Source organism: Zonotrichia albicollis, chromosome Z (genome assembly GCF_047830755.1).
Source record: "Zonotrichia albicollis isolate bZonAlb1 chromosome Z, bZonAlb1.hap1, whole genome shotgun sequence".
Lineage (NCBI taxonomy): Eukaryota > Metazoa > Chordata > Aves > Passeriformes > Passerellidae > Zonotrichia > Zonotrichia albicollis.
The window spans coordinates 75905722-75927134 of NC_133860.1; the positions used below are offsets into that span (position 1 = coordinate 75905722).

The following is a 21413-nucleotide window of genomic DNA, read 5'->3' on the forward strand; positions in this document are numbered from 1 at the left end:
ACATTCCACAGCAGACCACAATCTTAGCTTGCCAATGACAGCTGCTAGGTGCACTAGCAGATTACAGATATGCTAAGAGATTCTTCTGAGAGGAATATGATACAGGTACATTCTTCAGATCAAACTATGAGCACCGCTCCACCAAAGCCAGCACAGCTTTGTCCTTTACCTCACCATTAACAAAATCTACTCATCAGCTGCTCGTATTGTGGCTGGAGCCTCATGTGGGCCCACACACATCCCCAGGGAGAGCCAAATAAGAGGGCAGACATTCCTAGAGCATGGGTCTCCTTTGCAGGAGTTGGTGCAAGGCAGAGGCATAGCATCCAGACACAAGTGGAGGTTCCTGCCAGGCTTGGTCTTTCTGAGGCTGTCTCCCCAGGAAACTCACTGTTTCTGCCTTAGGGAGGGCTCCTGTGGTCAAGCAAGGCCATGACAGGATATGGATGCTCACACACACACACGGGGAGCTGCCAAAGCCATCGTAGGTACCGCAGTCAGGGAGAGACATTCCTCCCTCCTGGAAGCTGATATTGTGAAAGGCAGCAAGCAAAAGCCACAGAGAGGGTATATGGACACTTGCTGCTGCCTGACAGCATGGATTTGGCAGCACTTTGCTGGAAGTGAGCTCACTGTCCAATTTCTTTCACATCATCCTTATATCAGGTTACATGAAAAGAGAAACATTTAATCACAACCTTCAGAATTTAGGGGATAGTTTATTCTTTTGAAGACATAGGTAAAGACACAAAGGAAAACAATGCCTAAGATTCAGCTAGTAAAAATATGTGAGGTCTCTCTCACTCCCTTCTGGCCTTCCTCCAGAGCTGGCTGGAGAACTCCCAAGCTTGGTAAAACGCAGGAACCCCTACAGTCAATCTCTTCCAAGGGAGTCTAACCTTCTCTTTGATACAACTGTGCCTCTTTTCCTCCTCCCTGTGATGTGTTCCTGAGGTAGTCCTGCCACCCTCTCATCAAAACAAATATTTTTCAGCTCCTCAGAGGAACAAACAAGGTTTTGCAAGGCCAAGCATTATCTTGTGGACTTTGTCAGTTAATCAGCTACTCATTTAGTTAAAGATGAGGGCCCATCCTGACCCCCAAAGCATTCACCTCTCCAAATACGTCGCCTCTCCGCACTTGCACCTAAAGTTTGAAACTAGTCCATGTGTCCACTGATGGACAAACTTCAACATCCATGAAGACATACAGCCCAGTCTTGGCTTGTAGCCAGCCACAGTGGCTGTCAGCCACTTGACAATGTCAGTTTACCTTCCTGCAGGAGCTTCAAGAGCTGGAAAGCCCCTTTCTTGCAGCTTCACTGGGTAAAATTTGGAGGACAGAGCCAAAATTGCTGAAGAGGAGGACCTAGAAGCAGCAGAAAGATCATCCTTCACACACATAGTGTGAGAGTGCTGGCTGCAGTTCTCACATCTCTGTAAATATTGCTCTAAACAGAAAGTCAGTTTACTTCCACAAGATTAGTCTGTTTTGATGTTATTACTCAGCATGTGGCAGGTGAACTGAGAGTACAGATCCTCCTGTGATGTGTTTGTAACATTCTCTACAACAATAGCACATGTTATTGGGAGGGTAGAAGTGGGAGTGTGGGAAAAATTGGCATGAAGTGTGACACCTAAAATTCACAAAAATATTAAGATATGTCAGAAATTGCAGTGCTAATTTTAACAAAAATTAACTGAAACTGCCATTATTTCCTTATGCAGTTTTATGCTGCAAAGATGATTTGATTGGCAAAATCCAATCTTACTTAGAGATGTATTTACACCCTGTAAACAGAGTGAAGCAAATTAAGACCTATCCAAAGGGTAACACATTTAAATGAAAAGACACCTTCTTCACTATCCATCCATGCATACCAAAGTGAACATCACCAGCTAGCAAAATCCTTTAAATTACATACATTTTACTTGCTGAAAATGGATCCATGTTAATGGACACAATGACATACACCTAATGTACCACATAACCAGCTTATTATAAAAAATAAGTATCAACAGAATCCTAATTCATACATGATGCTGCAGAAAATGCTCATTTGAGAAATGTCTCATACCAGTTTACAACATACTTAAAGGGTTTTTGCTTCATCATGAACTAGAGATGTGAAAAATTCAGAGCAAACTGACAACGTTTGGTTCATTTTTCAGAAATCTCTAGAACTCTGTCATCCTATTACAATTAATTCTGAATTCAGAAAGAGATTAATATGGTGTGTGAGGAAAGAATTGGATGCCATGTCTGACTATCCTGTGGCACAAGAGAGAGCATTTCACGCATCCATTTGCAGTATTCCAGTTTCATTCCTCTGTTGTGACAGGGGAGCACAGAAAAAGTATCATGGCATGGTGGGCTGTCTTGTTTTGTACCACCAGCAAAATGAAAAGGAAATTAGAAATGTTTTTGCCTTCTCATCATAAGCAATGGCAGCTTAAGGAAAAGAGGAGCAACTTCTCCAAAAGCTCTGTACACCATTACTCCATAATCTTGGTAGGCTCATATATGCACAGTTTCAGGGCTCACTCATGCTGCATGAAACACTCTTACATCCTTGAATAATTTAGAAAAATACACAGACATGTTTAGTTTTCTCTGTAATTATTCAGTGATGATGTTATCCCTTCCAGAAAACTTAGAAATATTGGCAGTGCATACCAGGAGTTCAGATGATGCAGAAATTTTTAAATAAAGAAATTGGCCCAAAGGAGTCACTCATACCTTCTTTATGCAAATTGCCTGCATCCTTTGTGGGTGGAAAACTCCCTGGATATGTATATTAAAGCAGTTAACAGATTTAGATGGCCTGACTGGCACTGAGACAGCAAATCACCAAAGGTCTTGACAGCATAACAGAGGTCATTAAGATACGGAAGAAACAGAAAGAAAACTATTTTCCAGCTTGTCCACCATAAGCAACCATTTCTCTAAGAGCAGGCAGGTAGCTCAGCCTTTCCTGCTTTCATTTTACATCAGGAAAACAGACCACAAGCACAGCAGCAAGAATTTCTGCTTGCTGGAGCACTGGGAGGACAAGCTGGGCAACAAGGAAGTGCAGGGCATTGCTTCTGTCTCCCTTGAGCCTCCTACACTCTAACGTTACAGTGCTCCACATACTGTGCTGCTGCTGTGGGAGAATTGCTATTGATCATCTCCAGCTCACACGCAAAAATCCATATTATTATTTTGTTGGGTGTCTCCAGGGAGGTAAGTGGCACCAGATGGTAAGGGGGAAGCAGCTTTCTGAAAATCAAAGGTGACAATTTTGCATGACTAAAATGCTTAGTGAGATTTCTAGCCTTCACCTCTCCCACAGATGCAGATTATTTCAATTGCTGGACTGGAGTCTTGTGGGCAAAGTGAACCCAGAGATCTGTGGGTGGCAGCCTCTGGCTCCTGCCTGAATGAGGGAAGCAAAGCAACCCTGTGGCCTCCATTGGCTCTCTGCACTGAAATGATTTGAGGAAATTCCTCCCCTGGGGGCGATTGTGCACAATTAGCTCAGAATCTCTGGGATTTTTCCAGTGGAATTGATTCCCAATAGGCCCCACCACTCATCAGTGCTGAGCAGTGCAGGCAGAGGGAGTCCTGCCAAAAATGCATGCACAGGGATCTCTCCATACACATTCATCCCCATCCCTGCCCGTTCCTGCACACACCTTGGTAAGAACTGTGCATATTTGAAACCAACTCTGCTGCGCAGCACAAGGGATTAAAATATTTCCTTTCCATTCAAGGGCAGTAACAAATTGATATGACCTGTTTGTCACCAATGGAGCCTGGAGGAGCTGCTCACTGCTGAACACCTCAAAAAGGATGCTCCAAAACTCCTCCTGACCACCCACACCCCTCCATCCAGATTTGGCCATGCTGTGGAATGATTCCTGGCCCTGCTCCATCCCCACATCCTACGTGAACATCACCACTTCCCACCAGCTAAGGTGGTTGAGGGTCATTGTCACCTTCCTGCAATGGATCAGCGCTGTCTCTGCCCCTGTCCTGCACACATTTCTCTGTGCCCCTCCAGCTGGGAAGCACTGGACACAGAGTGGTCACTCCACCCCTGCCTCAGCTGTTGCACTCACAGAGAGCTAATGACCCTACATTTTTTTCCAGAAAACAGACTTTGGAAAACATAACCCTGGAAAGGTGTCCCTCAGCAGCAGAAATGTGCCTACTTTTGCTTTGCTGCCTGACTCTTTATATATCCTTCCACTTCATAAAATATGGAACTGTGACTGCATTGGTGTCTGTCAAGATTATGTGATTATACTAACTACCTAATAAATGTATTTCTTTACATAACAGCTAAGCAGATGCTTCACACCCCAGCAAGCATTCAGCAGAGAAGAGGATCTTGACATCAACATAGATTAAAACCAGAGTACCATGGAAAAACATCTCACAATCTGCGCAACTCATCCAGTTTCAATAGAAATTATCTCTGGCCTGTAAGACGGAGAGAATTTGTGAAATTATTAGCAGAGACAAGGGAGAGGAGGCACAAAAAGAGAAAGAGGAACTAACACCAGTGCTGACTAAACTGGGCAGGAGAGCTGAGACACAGCACAGATGTGTTTTCAAGGGCGCTGAGTGTGCTCCAGCAGCAGTCCCTGCCTTTTCCCACAACGAGCTGCTATCTGCAGGGGAAAACATAACACAACAAAGCAGGCACAAGTGTACAGCTCCTATTCAGAGCCAAAGCTGGTTATCAGCAAGGAGGCCCCATATCCCACTGAGTACTTGTAAATTTACTGTCGGCTTTTTGTGATGTGCAGATACGTTCATTGTGTGTTTATCTCTGTGGTAAAGACTGCCAGGGATTTGGGGGCTTTATGGTATTGACTAAGGCCATGAAAATAAAATAAAAATAAGGGCTTGGGACTGAAAATATTAACACTTTATTAACCAGGGGGACCACTTTGTCTTCCTGAGTGGGTTCTAGTGCAGAAGAAAAACAACATGATCCATTAAGAGGAATTAATTTAAGTAATGCAGACAAAGGCCTGAGCCTGGGACACGATGGGGACCTGGATGCTTCCCAGCCAGGATGGTGAGATGTGTTAACACATGCCATTGGCAGTGGCTGTGCAATGGATAGGATCAGTGCCACAGTGATCCAAACCTGCTGCAGGTGCTGCTTCCTCACTGCCCGAGCATGCCAGTTCCTTAGTCTGAAAGCTAAGGAGGTAACAAATGAGAGACAGAGGCACTAAATGCTGCAAAACTCATCCTAAAGACCCAATGGTTCATAAGAGACTACCAGCTCCTCTGCTCCTTCCCTCATTGAGGAGCACTGAGGGAGCCATAGTGAGGTGAAGCTCCAAAATCCCTATGCCACGCCAGGACTGGGCAGTCCCTGACCCCAGAGCCAACCTGCCTTCCCCAGGGTGCCCAGCTGCCCTGGTAGCTGCTTGTCTCTCCACCTCACAGCACAGGGAAATGCTAAAATAGGACTGTGGGGAATTCGTGGAAGAGGTGACATGCAGATAGGGGCACCCCAGGATAATCCTCAAAATGGAAAATGGACTTTGCTTAACTTCAGAAGGAGTGTTTGCATATCATTTAGCAGGAAGGAGGAGAAAACATTGAAATATATTCTTCCAAAAAGCAAACCCCAGGCTACCAACAGCCTCTGGAAAATTAAAACATCCACAGTTTTTCCTCCCAGAGTAGTAATTTTAATTAAATATATAGATCACATCCTAATAAAAATATATATGTTAAAATACAATGGAGAATATCATGTGATGTGGACATCTGCAAATGGCATTATCCCACAGACCTCTTAAGGAAGATATGCACCAAAGTTGAAGGAGGGTTTTAAAATCAGGCTCTTTGTACAAACTTTACTTTATCTCCATACTCTTTCCTAGGAAAAGAAGTACCATTCAAAAGAGGAAAGCTCGAAGAAATCTACCTCAGTTATTAAGGAAATTGTCTTTAATGTCTAGATTTGCATTTCATTTCAGCATTTTTGTAGTACCAGCAGAAGTTCTTTGATAATACAATTTTGTGTTAGAGAAATGACAGCTCTTGCTGAAAACACCTCCCTGAGAAGCATCTGGACACTGGGAAGAAAAAAAAGGTATTACAAAAAAGTCAGGGAAAAAAGTGATTTTCCTATTGATCTGAAGTTAATGATCTGCCACAGGGGGTTACAACTTTTCAGGTGCCTGCAGTCACATACAGCAGCTCTACCTTTGTAAGACTGGATACTTAATCAATTGGGAAAATGTTATCTGCCAGCCACAGAAAATGAATGTAAAACTACAAAGCATGTATAAAACCTGGCTGCTAAACAAAATAAAAATGCTTCGCAGAAGAAACTGAAAATTTGGGTGAATTGGAAGAATGACATGTCAGAATTACAAAGCGCTGTGCAGGGAACGTGGGGCGGGGGCTGTGCTTTAGCATGTGGCATTGCTTGGGCAGTGGGGCAAGGGCATCCACGGCTTGGTTACAGGCTGTGGGGAACACCTAATGCAACTCTGACGATGCCAAGCCCTCCAGTCTTCAAAAAGGGAATGAACACCTCCAGCTCTCACCAGGAAAATCTGGTGCAGGTAATCTCTTTGGGGACTGCCTCCTTGAAAGCAAAAAACTATCCATCCTGCCACTTCAGTGGAAGGTGTACAACCCATTTACAAACCTTTTCTGCTCTAAGGAGGGAAAACAGCACATAAAGGCCAACTTGTTAAAACAATCCTTATCAGCGGTGCAGAAAGTGATAAATACAGGCAAGTGGAACCTAGCTGCTCATGACTGGGGCAAGCAAGACATTTTCCTATTCTTTTTTCCAATTTCCCAAGAAGGGACATTTGCCAGCAGGCCCTAGCTCCCTGCAAGTCAGCCTGCAGAAAACGGAGCAGCCACATCTTCCCCAGCAATGCCAGAATCAGTGCAGGTCCCTTGGCATCACTCGTCAACCTGTTTGCAGTTTGATCCCACTTAACTCAAGAAAAAATCAGAATATTTTGTTGCTAAACAGAAGACTGAAGGCTGTAAATCATTCTTATCCTAATGCATAGTCAAATGACTGAATTAGAGCAATAGGATTAGATGCTAAATTATCAATACAATAGCTCAACTTAGAATATAGTAAAATTTAAAAAAAGCTGACAGTGGAGTTTTTGGTCTACCAGTCAAACATTTCAAGGAGTGACATCTTCTCTTTCTGTGGAAAATTCCCCTAGAGGAGGATAATGGACTAATTAAGGCAATTAAGGGCGAAAGCATCAGGAGCTTCTCTACAAATCACAGGAAAGAAGTCGCCAAGGCAGCGACCCCTCTGCTTCCCCGAGCCCACGTTGCCTGCAGCATGAGGGGAGCCACACTCCGGCTCCTCTCCCGGCTGGGTCCCGCCTGCCCCGGTGGGGAGTATGGAGCTGTCAGGCCCTGTCTCAGGGAGACGGCCAGCCCCAGGCCCCAGCAGCCTGAGGGGGCCAGCGCAGGCCTTGCCCTGCTGCAGGAGGCATCTGCGGCACTGGAGACTGCAGGCCCGCTGAGGAGCCCTCTCACTCTTGTAGCCCTACAGAGGAAGCAAAAACATTTTCCTGTGGTGTTACAAACTCAGGACCATAAAACCTGCGCTTGTCCCCAGCTCCTCATGCAGTCCTTTCCTTCCCTGGCTGCTTTCCCTGGCTGCAGAGCAAGCCCAGCCTGCCGGTTTCACCTTCAAGCAAAGGAAGATCAGTGGAACTGCTTGATTGTTAAAGTACAGTACAAGTAGCACTAAGCTCTGATATGGCAATTTCTGTCTGAGACAATTTAGCTTTTGATCTCTGGATGCAGTTAATTGCTAGCTATGCAGACATTTGCGGGGAAAAAAACAATCACAAGCAATTTCAGAAGCGAGATGCTTGATGTTTAATCTTGCACCTGTCCTAAGAACTGAAATGAGCTTTTCTTAGTCTGGATCATGCTGCACAGAGCTGCAGATCAGCCAAAGGCAGAACATTCAAATGTCAAATAGATGCAAATCTATTGCTCTCCCACATGATAAAAAGAGAAAGTCACCATAATAAAAACAATAAGGTGTTCCATTCAATATATTCACATTAATAACATTTTTTGTGTCTTAAAAATAAAGCAATACATCATATACAGAATAATTGGGGAAAACAGCTACATTCATTGTTCATTTTGGTCTTTATTTTTTCTTCTTGTGGGCAATTCTAGGACAGCAGAGAGCCAAGTCCTATTTCTCCAGGGAAACAAAAATTTATTTTCAGCCAGGGAAACTGAGTAAGATAAGACAGGACAACTTTGAGTATACCTAATCAAGGTTCAAATACCAGCACATAAAAAAAGTCCTGGCAAAAAACCCAAAACCTCTGACTAGCAGCTGGCTAGGTGTATCTCAACTGCAACTGCCCAGCTACAAATGTAAGCTGTGACAGACATCCTGCTACCTGTCACCAGCTTGCTTCTCTTCTCCTGTGTGTAATAACTCATCTCAGACCCTTGAAAGCCTGGTAACTTGGGACTGCCTTGAGAAATGTCATAACAAAGTTCCATTTAGCCCAAAACACAGAGCCATCCAAGGCCTGCAGTGTGGGTTTCAGAGGGGCTATGTGAACCAGGGCAAGTGCTCTGCCTTATGGCTGTGCCAGAAGGTGCAGCCTTGCTGCCCAGTTTAACTTGCTCCCCACAGTCTTCTTCCTTCAGATTACCCACTCCTCCACACCCCACGGGTACTCTGGCATCCCCAATATGCAGAAGCAAAAGTGCAATTCTGCACCACAGGAAAAGGCACTTCTCTGCCTCCGCTCCAAATCCAACAGCCAGCTTGCCCACTGAGCAGTGCTTGGATGCTTTTAGCAAACATTCCACAATGACTCAAGCTGTCTTTCACTTTTTCCTGAGATAAGAGATCAAGATTTTACATAAGTAGTCACTTTTCCCCTAACACAGAATTTCATTTTAGTACAGAGAATAATTTCAGTGGTTTTTCAGAGTCAAGGCTAGTTTTGGTTATCCTGAATAATATTCCATCAGTTGTCACTATTTGCTTGCACCACCTTCTCCAGGCCTCTTAGAAAGATGCTGAACATCAGACCCAGGTCTTGTGTCTATTGGACCTCCTCTTGATGTACGAGGTTCTGTTTCGTCCAACCCTCCCTTTTCTGCAGGTTAGCCCATAAGTAACTTCTCCTATTCCATAGTAAGTGTCATTTCTTATGAGTCATTGCTTCCCTAAGGTTCTGCTGAAAGCTGCACAGCCTGAACAAGCACAATATGCATGCTCATGGTATCCTTCTGAGAGCTCTTGTGGCTTCCAAGCCTGACCTTCCTCCCAAAACCTACGTTTCTTCTCCAACCTCCAACCAAATCTGACCACTGCAAATGAAATCTTTGACTGACCATTACTTCCCAGGATCACTCCTGAAGCCCCATTCAAAACTTGGCATCATGTTCCCACTTGCATCCCTGTAAACCCAGAGCTGATAGTAGTGCCAGATCACACATAGTTAGCAATTCAGAAAATTCTTATTTGTGGTGTGTGTTTTTTCAGGACTCCTGTGTAAACACCATCTGGTGCTGAGAATTTGTTAATGTTTAGTTTATCAATTTGTCCTAACATGCTTTTTCCCACCACCTCCATTTGAGGTGGTTCCTCTGACTCCCTCCCCATTCACGGCGTCACCATCACAGTGAATGCCAATGCATGCAAAATATTTGTTCAGCTTTTTGACAATGCCATTGCTGTCTGCCAGTGGATCTTTTTACACAGGGGTCATTTATTCGCCCCAGTAGTTCCTCATCATCTCTATGAATCATGGACAGGTGCTGCACAGACAAACTGATCACATTAATATTTATAAATCAGATAAACTTTAAATGCATCTATACTTCAAATACATGCTGCTAAATTTACTATGAAAATTTCAGATGGAAAACACCAAATGTGATCTTGGTACACATCCAAATATAAATGTGAATTCTTTTGAGTATTTCCCAAACAGGAGTAATTTTTATCTTAGGGATCTTCCAAAACTGACTGCTACACAAGCACACTGTAGCCTCCAGTCATGTCAAACATTTTTTATCAACAAAGATGACTGAAGCCTGGAACAACACCTTTCTTTGTGTTAAACATTCCATTGAATCCCTGAAAGCACTCTACTGGAGAGAGAGAAACCAAATACAAGATGACCCTTGCCTGGCCAGCACAGTGCTTTTGAAGCCCCTCTTCATGTGGAGAGTTGTTAAGAAGACTTATGTGAAGTTGCTCATGAAAATTCATAACTAGTGTTTCAGCAGTGGAAGGTAAAATATTTATTAAAAGCAGTGGATTGAAGAGAAAAGCTTTGCAGTCAGTTTACCATACATAAAATAAGCAATAAAGGTGACTGTTTAACATTTACTTAACAATCCCAGCTGAAGCCCTTAGAAAAAGTGAAGGTGGCAATACGGGGTAGCAGCTTCTACAGCGCTGAAAGACAAGAGAGCACCTTCAGTGCAAGTGAGAAGGAGATGAGGAGAATGATTTATAAGGATAATGATTAATCTTTCACTTTGTGTGGGAACAGACTTGGGCATTTGATTAAATATTCCAGGCAGAAGAACAACATCTAATAACACAAAACCTTGTTTTGCAACAGCTTTCACGGTCTCACTTTTCCTTCTGTGAAAGTGGTTTGAATTTTTGGTTATTGAGGCTTTGATTTTGGGTTTGGTTTTTCTTAGTTGGCTTTTTTATTTTTCCTGAATTAAAGATGACATAAATAAATTTGAGTGTAGAGGTGTGGAAAGGACAGGAGTTTTATTTGGTTACTAGCATTGCTTTTTCATCTCCCGCTCTTCACCTGATCCAGGAGGTAAGGAAAGCAATCAAAACAATGAGGAATATGCTCTTGGTCCCACAGCAAATTTGCCTCTTAGAGCAGGCAAATTAATTGGGGTGCTGTTCAGAGCTGAAATATATCACTGTGTATTCATCAGCACTGGGCATGGCGACACATAAAGAACATTATTCACATAGACACAGTAAGGATAATAAACCAGCAACACATGTCTGGGAACAAAAAAGCAACACTTTCAAGCTCATCTGTCAGACTTCTCATGTACTTGAGGTGAGGAGATGGGGGAAGGAAACCAGGAGAACCTGAAATAGCACATTGTCATGTGGGAAGGTAATATCACAGAGCTCTGAGCAGCAGAGACAGATATTTAAAATTCTTTTTCATTAAAGAACATTTTTAGATGCTTGGCTATTGCCCTTCTTTCTGTTTTCTGAGTATCATTTTAATGAATATGTATATTCCTGAATATTTTATTTATATATGTTCCCTCCTTTGTCATCGTAATTCTACCTTGTTACTAAGTGACAAGGCTGTGCCGTTGCTATGTTTTTTCCCCTCAATAATCCTGCTCATTTGATGCTGCCATTCTTCTCCCTGTACGAGCAGGCCTCAGCCAACATCGGGGAGAAACAGCTGGCTTTGTTCCAAGGTCCCAGATTTTACCGCTGTTGGTAATGGCACAAGTTATGCTGAGTTCACAGATGAGTGGCCCTCTGAAACTTTCTTACTATTGCTACAGCACAAGCGGCAGCCTCCTGGAGTTCCACTCTGCCAAAGGCAACCAAACTGAACAAAGCCAACCAAAGAGCTGAGTGACCTGCAGACTGCCAGGAGACCTCACCTGCAAGTACACCCACCTGCAGGCACTCAGCAACTTGAGCCATGAGACCCTGCTGGAATTCACACATCCCACCCGAGCCCACCTGAGCTCTCACACAGAGAATTTACACGAACAAAGAGATTCCTTGTCCACAAACAATCCAGTTACAGATATCTGTTGTGCTGAAAAACAAGTGCATATTGATAGGGGCATTTGCCCCAGGTGCAGTAATGCAGTGATGTACAGCAGGAGCTGTAATGCCAGCACTCCATACTGATCCCACCTCACTGCCCAGCCCACTGCATGCTCAGGGAAAGATAACGCCAGTGATATGGACTGCCTGAGGGGCACATCCAGCCCCTTCGGTGATGCAGGGATGCTGGGCCTCCCTGCAAGGGAAGGCAAACTTCAGATAATGTGCATTTAAAGGCCAGAGAGACCATCATTAAATATAGCGTGATCTTCCAAACACCCTGGGAATATTGCTTCACCCACTAATTCCTGCTCCAAATCTATTTGGATGTTTTCAAATTATGTTGACCTTGATACTATATTGCAATCTGGCTACAACATCAAAATATAGCTCCGCATTTATAAAAGCTTACACTGTAGTATTAATCAGTATATTTTTTACTAAATACATTCACACTTCTTTCTCACACATCTCAAATTTTAGTTAACAACAACCAATGGTTTAATTTAAAATATAAAAAATATCCTGTGTTATGCAACCACAACTAGGGAAATATTTTTAAAAAAACCCTAAAAAAAACCAAAGAGAAAATAGGGCCACTTGTTTGCTCTCCTGCTGTGATTGGAAAAGCAGATGATCTGGGGTTTTTTTACAATTGCTTTAAGACCATAGCTTTGTCAGCCAGGCTCCTGATCTGAGCCAATTTTTCCAGTTGATTTGCAGACCCCTGAAATGGGTGTTTCTAATGCTGTTGTAAACACAGACATGACAGATACCATCCTGGCAGATACCTCTCGGCTGCAGCGCCCATCGCAGCTGCGAGAGACGTGCTGGGGCAAGGCTCGTCTCCCTCATCCCACTGCATAATCCCAGGTTTTCACACAGAAAACTTTTGTATCCGAGCCCAACAGTCTGTTCACTGAAATTTTCCCAAGCTCTCTTGCATTCTTGTTATTTTTCTAGCCCTGATAAAGGCTGGTTTGCCGCTAGTTACCCTTCCCTCCCCTGTTCCACTCCCCAGTTCCCTCACCAAGAACCACTGCATCAGAGCTTTCAGGCCCTAATTGCTCTATTTTAGCATGGTTAGCAATTAATTTAAGTAGGCAAAATAGGGAGCCAAAATTCACTGATGCAGACATAGAGATTTCCAGTGTGGAAACAACAAACTCGCCTTGTTTCCCCTTGAAGTCTGATTCTTGGCATGTTTAATTTTAAGCAAATATATCTCATGCTGAGTGGATAGTCAGCTTGAAATCTAAACTGGTGTCAAGAGGCTCAATGGCAATAGGTGGCACATTTTCCTCAGCTTCCTTCAAAAAAGTAATTGTTTTTGGTCCGACAACTCCAAGCTTAATTTGGCTGCTCATCCAATGAGATCTCACTCATAAAAAGGTTTGTTTCTGCTTGAAAACCACATTGAATATAGGTACTTATGAATGAAGCAGAAGTAGAGCATGGTCAATATAGTACTACAAATTATGCAGCCTTTCACTTTTCTATCAAGCTAAAGAATGCTTAAAATTTTGTAGGATATCCTCTCAAAAACACCCTATACTCTATTTCTTCACAAAGTGATCCCATTCTGAGTTCAGCTAGCCCTGTTTTTAAGAAGAATACCAACTATTGTCCAGGACAAAGGAAAAAATTTACAGCAATTTTTAGCAAAGGAGAAGAAGTATAATTAGCTAATTCTCAGCTTTAGTGTTGACAATACGTACATGATCCGTTTATGCCATCTTTGCCAGGCTTCCTCACCAGGCTCATTATCAAGGCATAACAGCACCTGGCAGTCCCAGGAACACCTACAGACCAGGTGGAGAAGCACCTGAGAGCAGCCCTGCAGACAAGGACTTGGGGCAGCTGGTGGATGACGGCCTGTGGGACAGCCCAGACACAGAGCTCGAAAACCAGACATGTCCTGGGCTGTGCCAAAAGCAGCGTGGCCAGCAGGGTGAGGGAGGGGATTCTGCCCCTCTGCTCTGCTCTGCCCTGCTCTGGTGGGACCCCACTGCAGGGCTGTGTCCAGCCTGGGGTCCCAACACAAGGACAGGGACCTGTTGGAGCAACCCAAGGTCCACAGACTTTATAAGAAGACTGGAGCACATTCCCTACAATGCCAGGCTGAGACAGTTGGGAATGTCCAGCCTGGAGAAGGGAAGGTTGTGTGGAGACCTCCTGGCAGCCTTGCAGGATCTGAAGGTGCCTGCAGGGAAGCTGGAGAGGGACCCTTCATCAGGAACTGTAATGGCTACAAACTGAAAGGGGGGAAATCTAGGTTAGGTATTAAGAAGGAATTCTGTACTGTGAGGGTGGCAGGGCACTGGTACAGGACAGCCAGAGAAGCTGTGGATGCCCCATCCCTGTCAGTGTTCAAGGCCAGGCTGGATGGGGCTGTGAGCAACCTGGTCAAGTGTGAGGTGCTCCCATCCATGGCAGAGGAGCTGGAACAAAGTGATCTTTAAGGTCCCTTCCAACCATCCCATGGTTCTATGAAGAATGATAAGAAGAAATATAAAGACTGGTCAGTTCAGATGCAATATTCAGCACTATAGAGATGCCTTAAATAAACCACAAGCAAAATAACAATTAAGTTTTGACAGAAGCATTTGCATAGACAGTTAATAAAAAATCACTTAATAAACCTTAACTTTTTTAATTATGACAAAATGACAATTAAGAATTATCTAATATGAATATTTAATTAGGTCTAATAAAATGTAAAGTCAAGAGTAATTCCAATAACTAATTCCAAGGACTGACTTATTTTTTGACCACTTAGCTTGATTATCAGGGGGAAAAAATCCTACAACCATTTTACAATCCATTCCTCAAAAGAAATTGGAGCTAACTGCTTCTTTTCAGGAAAGCCACATTGCCAGATTAGCATACAAAACATATTTTTAAGGAATATTAATTTTTTTTTCCTGAGGAATAGTAAAATAACTTGGATGAATATAATTACTATCCAAGAGGCAGCACTCTGAGCTACACATACAGGCAAAAAGAACAGGTTTTATTTTTTGCAGTTGTCATTGCCAGCAGCCCTACCCAATCCAGCTTTGAAGTCTGATTTGGAAATTTTTCCCAGGGCACCAGCCTATGATTTCTTTTTTCCTGGAGCGTCCTATGGCTCTGTGGAAACAGTGATACATTTGTGCTCCCCAGGGATCACCACTGCTGCAGAATGGATGTGAGCAGGGGAAATGACACCTCAGTTGTGAGCAGGAGAGAGGAGGGAGCCCTCATCGCTGAGGTTGGGCTGGGGACTGCTCCCCAAGGCCTGAGCAGGGTATTGGTGGCTCAGAGGGTGAACCCAGCACTGATGCCACATCTCCACCTCTGCCTGCAGATCACGCGTGTTTTGGAGGCAGAGTGACCACTGAAAAACAGAGGTTGCCATTAAATGCATTTCTGTCTTATTTTTCGGCTTCTGATTCAGGCTAATTACAGCTGCTCTAACCCAAGACTGACCCCTTCCACTCTTTCTGGCTGCCCCAAATTCGCAAAGACTGTCTTGGAGCTTCCTTCCTTGAAAACTGAGGAGTTCCATCATGCAAACAAATTCATATTTGAGACAAAACATGCAGGGGAGATGGAGGGCCTTCTCACTGATCAGGGGCATGCAGGGATGGGTCATGATGGGGAATATGTTGCACTGTTCTGGCGGCATCTCACTCACAGCTTTCAGGGAATGCTCGTACCAGAGACCACATCTGGCCAGCCGAGTCTGGGGACGGAGTTCCAGTTGGGAGGGTGAGCCAGCAGTAATGGTCCTTACCTAAAAGACACCAGAGACCAGCAGTCAGGTCCTTGGCAGTCACCATCCTGTGTCTGGGCAGCTGCTACTCCTGGGGGAGAAAATGCATGTCTTTCTTCCCAATCGTCATGTGTTCTCATGTGAGTGAGAAATTATGGTGAAATTCCACATTGAAAACTGACTGCACATGTAGCACCTTCTCACATAACCAACCTGCTCACTCTGTGAATTCTCACTTTTGCTGATTTCAGGCGACTGAAATAGATTTTTGCTACCTTTTGCTTTCTTGTTGCATAAAACTGATACCATTGAGAGCAAGAGAAGGAGAAAAAGGTTTTCCCTATCTCATGAGCTTTCACATTTCCCTTACCAGGGACAGTGCAGAATGATGCAGAAGACATGGATTCATGTATGGATCCCAACCAGTTATGAAAAGCAATAAATACAGACCCCTATACCACACTTTTTCCTGGGTTGTTTTTCAGAGCAGAGCCACTGTAATGCTTTATAAAATTACTTCCTGAAGACTGCATTTCTACAGCAGCACAGCTATTTTTAGCAAGCAAAACTCTGGAACCACCAAACTACAAAAATAGCTGTGATGTACATCAATACCAGCTCACCTGACATCCTCAGCTTTGACTCTGCACCCATGCTACCAAAGGGTCTTTTAGTTTATCTGATCTGTCAGAGAATATCCCAAACAATAAATTTCTAGTGGAACAGGTCCTCCAACCATTCAGCATCTTGGCACTGAGCTAACATAGAAGGGGAGAGCTACTTAATAAACATGAAACACCACAGCAGACAGGTTTTCAGTAAGAGGTGAAGGAATGAAGTCTGGGGGAAGGAAGGTCTGACAATGTCTTTGCCATCACACAGCAGTGTCACGTCACCAACTTGGCCCAAGCAGGTGCTCCAGGCTCTGTGCATATGCCCTGGCAGCAGAAATGGAACTGGTTCTGTTTGCTTCTTTTTACTGCAGAGTTATTTGCATGGCATTGACAGATCTTCAGGTATAACAAGGGAACAAGCAAGCAGAGAACAGATGACTACTCTGTGCTGTGCAAGGAAACATGGTGAACAAAGACCAGCGAGCATATAAATCCCCACCTGGTCAGTTATGAAGTTACACCTTTATCTATCATTGTTACCCAGAGGAGGGAAATGTCCAGATCTCTGGCAGTTTTGCTGCAGCACCAGCTGCAAGACATGCCAGTGGCTCTAACTGCTGAAAACCTTGTTGTGGTGATGAAATTGATGCTTTATCTTCACTCTCAGTAACAGTCATGGATACTGATTTGAAGCCAGAGTCTTTCCTCACAGAAACACCTGCCCCTGCAGTAACTGGCTTAATCAGGCCTCTGATATACATGGTCACAGACCAAGTCCCCTCTAACTCTTTACACACCCAACACTCAAAATGCAAATGCCTGTCATTTGAAGGCCTTTTTTTTTTTTTTTTTGCCAGATTCCTCACCTGGGGGAGATGATTTCAAAATCCCTAAACTAGGAGCCAGAATAGCTGCTGCTGGCACCAGTGTCAGTATTTCAAGCCATGGCCACTGCTCTCAGCCTGGTGCCAAACTCTGCAGCAGCTGTGCCTGAGAGGAGTGATGCCAGTCCATCCATGCCCTCCCCAGCATACTTAGAGAGGTGGTGAGGGAGAAAGAGAAATAAATAATTTCCTCTCACTTCTTGTCTTCCCCTCAAAATGGGGTGAGACCCCCTCAAGACACCTGGAGGAGCTGCTCCTCTGCTCAGGGGCTTCAGGGGAAGCTTCAAGAAGTTCATGAGGAGGGAGAGGGATCTTGCTACCCATTTTGGGCTAGGCAGACACACGCAGCTTCCAAAGTGGATGGATGCCTGCTGTGGTGTTGGGTGGAGCAGATGGCACCTCCACAGCACAGCCCGGCCTTGCCACAGCGGGGCCCTGTGTCTCCTGCACATATCCCAGGCCACAGCTCCCTGGACATCGCCTCCCAGGAGCACAAACACAGCCAGTAAGCAGCTACGTTTCTGCAGAAGCAAACTCCTGGTTTGGATATTGTGGGATGGACTGCAAAGCCATGGCCAGCCAAGCTGGCACATGCCTTTCAGGATTTGAATAAGAACTGTCTCCATACTGTTTCTTCTGCTTAACACCTTGTGGGTTGAATTTTTATCGGGAAGATTGACTCTTACCAAATACTCTATGACGTTTGTGAACTAATTTGGGATAATGAAGGCCATATTCCAAGGACAGTTTTTAGTCTGCTTTCCTTTCATCCAGGTACAGACACAGGAGGGCTAGGTAAGGTGCAGATCTTAAAGAAAGGGATAATAGGTAGTGCTGAAGAAACAGTGGAGAAATAACAAGCGGTGATGTCACAAATGAATGCTTTAGGGTCACTAAAGGAATCACCATCAAAGATATTGGCAAAAATAGATATAAAAGCTCTTTTTTAAAATGTGCATTAACAAACCTAATGTCAAGGTTCACTCTATTATCTACCTCATGGATGAAGCATACAAAGGTAAATCAAGTCAGAATCCATTTAGAGTGACAGAGACCAAACATCTACCATGGGAGGTATGGGAGGTTCTCCCCTTGAGTCACAAGGCTCAGAGTGAATCCCTGGCTTTCTAAACTCGTGATGAAGCCTAGCTGCACCTAGGGCCAATCTTAGTCTCAGACTTGGACAATTGTTTGTATCAAAGGAATCAATTTCTTTGCAAAGGCATCCATTACATGATTTCATTAGAACTAATTTAGCATGCTATTAGCTACTTACAGAGGATGTGTTGCAAAGAAGGTATCTCTCTGCCTGGGGTAAGGAAGGATGTCTTGATCTCAGGTAAAGAATCTCAGACTTAGAGAGGCATTCCAGCTCCAGTGGAGATCACACTTATGCAGCCACACTGCCTAGCAGGGAGAGCTCAATTAGGCTGCTCTATTTAAGGGATAAAGCAGTTGGCTCCCACTTCAAGTGCATACAACGAGAAAGGCAAGCATGAGACTCCCCGTACCCACACTCATGAGTCTTGGCAAACCTACCTGCTCTCCCTGCATTAACAGCATGCTTGGTGCTCCAAGTCCACGTGCACCTATGCTCCCTGGGTCACTCTGCCCTTTGTGGCTTCCCTGGGGAGATTCTGCCTTGCCTATGACCAGTTTTTACCTCCTCTGGAGTTTGCACCAGACTGCTGCTAGTTTGGTTGAGGAGGCTGAGTGCATCCATCACAGGTGAATGCCCTGAGTATGTCAATTTCTCCAATCTGTCCAGCTTGTCAATTTGTGCAAATGAACATCAGTGAAACTGAGTAAGCTTCATCCCCTGGGGAGCCAACCCTTGACTGCAGACATTTCCTGGTTCTCAGCTGCCATGAGGATGAAGCAGCAGGCTGGTTCCATTCCCTTCTGAGTGACTGCATTCAAATATTTCCAAATATTTTTAATGTTCCTTTCTTGCTTCTCAAGGTTACATATCCTTGGATAGGGTTTCTAACATCCTTTCACATACCCTTAAAATTGCCTGTAATGTTAGAGAGGGCTCTGATTTTGCATAGTTTAAACCAGTCCTAACTGCAGAGCTGTTATATCCTGTGCATCTTGCCTCAAGGCACAGTGTAAATGAAAGTGAAGCTAAGAATAGGGCCTTGTGTCTCAGCTGAGGAGAGAAGCATGTGCCTGCCTAAATAAGGAGAAGTAGGTTATGTTTCTAATAACAAGCAACTTTTTTCTTTTTTTATTTTTAGGGGAAAAAAAAAAGTCAAAAGTATCCACAAATTTGAGCTGATCTATTCTCCTTGCCCCATTCCTAAGCAGATAAACTATATATATATAAGAAAAACAGACAGACAGAAAATTCCCAAAGGAGAATCTTGTCTTGTTTAAGATATAATGAATTCAGTCTTCAGAGACCATGAAGTCTGAGAGTTTTAAGCTCTGTAATGTCAGTTGAATAATTATCTCACAAAATGCATTTGTGTAGGTGAAGTCCCTCTGGTTTAGTTGTTTTCCTGCCGTGAAATGGAAAGCTGCTAGCCCCTTGGAAAAAAAATAAAAGCACAGGGAAACCAGAGAACATCAATTTTGTGTAAACACTTCTTTCCACTTGTATTCTTCACCTAAGTTTTGGTGATGAAACACCTTAGAAATAAGGTTTGTCTGTGATTTCTCTCCCAGTTGCATGTGCAGACAAACCAGAGTGAAACATTAAAATAAGGAAAATTAAACATGTTGCTTAACAGTTGAGTGTTAAACATGTCATTAAATGAAAATCTTGGACTAGGTTGAAATACAGACATTTCAGAAAACACCCTTATCAAACACTTTTTTTTTTTCATTAAATGCAATAAAATAGAGTATTATTTGAATTGCAAAGTGACTGTGACATTAACTTGATTAGGTTTTTTCAGATATAGAATATTTTACATTTAGGAGATAAAATCTGGCAACGTGGCCCTGTGGATATGGAACTGGATTAAGAATTAAACTGTTAATTGGCCGGGCAATTGGGCAAAGTACATAATCCCTCTGCATGAGTCATATTTCTTCATCTTTAATACAGAGTTTTCATGCACTTCAGCTTTCCCAAAGTGTTTTGATTTACACAGATAAAAGGCTTATATTAATTACTGTAGATGAATACTGAAACGCCATAAAAGCATTGCTTAATGAAATATTGATTTAAAAAATATCAAGTAGGACTAAGTTCTTGCCTTAGACGTTGAGGAAATGCCTGTGCAATGGGGGTCTCAGATCCTCAGAGATGATTCCCGGCTCTGAACAGAGGAGCAGACAGGACACTCAGCAGTCCTGAGCTGTTCAGTGGCAAAGCCAAGCCCTGGGTCCCCTAAAGAACCATCTCGGATTGCCATTGACAGTCCACAGGCACCTGAGATGCCTCCACTGCCCACAGCAAGACCCCTGGTGACACCAGTGTCTTCAGGCTGTTTTGTTTCCTAAGGGGAAATGAAACCTAGGGGAGTTGAGGATATAATTTCATCTCTCGCAAAAAGCTTCAAATTGTATGCTCTGTCTCTTTTAGTGGAGAGTGGCCTGGACCTGGAGGGATGGGGGGAGCATTTAAAGGTTAGTTACTAATGAGGCTGTGTGGAATCAGAGAGACCAGAGACAGAGGGAGGAGGAGGCAGTGGTTTCTGAATTAGGGAATTAAAAGAGAGCTATTTACGCCTATATGTGCAGAGACATTTACAGTAACCCACAAACACCTACAGCTGAATGCACTGTGGGTATTTTAGGTGACAGTGTTATGCTGAAACATTTCAAAAATGCAGTCAGAAAGTTTAAATATAAAGGCAAAGTGACAACAGCCTTGTAATTGATGTTTTATCATTAGAAGTGCTTGAAAAGAGGTTGAAAAGCAATTTGAAGCATCTGAGGGGTGGAAAATGATGTGAGCAGTATGCAATGGGTTAAACGACAGAATTTCGCCTTTTATCCCCACAGTGATGAACTGTGACACCTTTATTTTTATGTTCCTATACTACTATTATAGTCCTTCTCTGAATTCCGCCGTTTTTTTGTGTTACTACAATTTCCTCTTATGATCCCGCATTTCTGCCCTTCTTTCTTTATGCTGTTTCATGTACTGGATGGCACTGAGATAAAACTGACCACAACCATGTTTCCTGAAGCTACAGTGAATGCTGCCTAAACATTTACTAATCTAACTAGCTTTTCTTCCCTGCCAGAAAATCACTGGGAAGAGTGGGAAGGGACGGGCATGGCTAACTGGGACCTGAAGCCCCGTGGCTGCATCTGCCAGCACATCACAGGCCACAGAGCCAGCGGCTCTGGCAGCGCTGCTC

The 21413-nt window shown here is 43.7% G+C and overlaps 1 long non-coding RNA gene across 2 annotated transcripts in view; it reads right to left on the reverse strand.

Annotated features, from left to right (window-relative positions):
• LOC113459458 (uncharacterized) overlaps positions 1–19396 on the reverse strand; it is a 31960-nt gene extending 12564 nt beyond the window's left edge. The window contains exon 1 of one of the 2 annotated variants that reach the window (XR_012578116.1): positions 15541–19396. This is a non-coding gene — a long non-coding RNA (uncharacterized LOC113459458). Of the gene's footprint in view, positions 1–15518 lie in introns of both variants that reach the window. The other variant, XR_012578115.1, reaches the window with a different exon arrangement.
• Positions 19397–21413: the final 2017 nt, after the last annotated feature.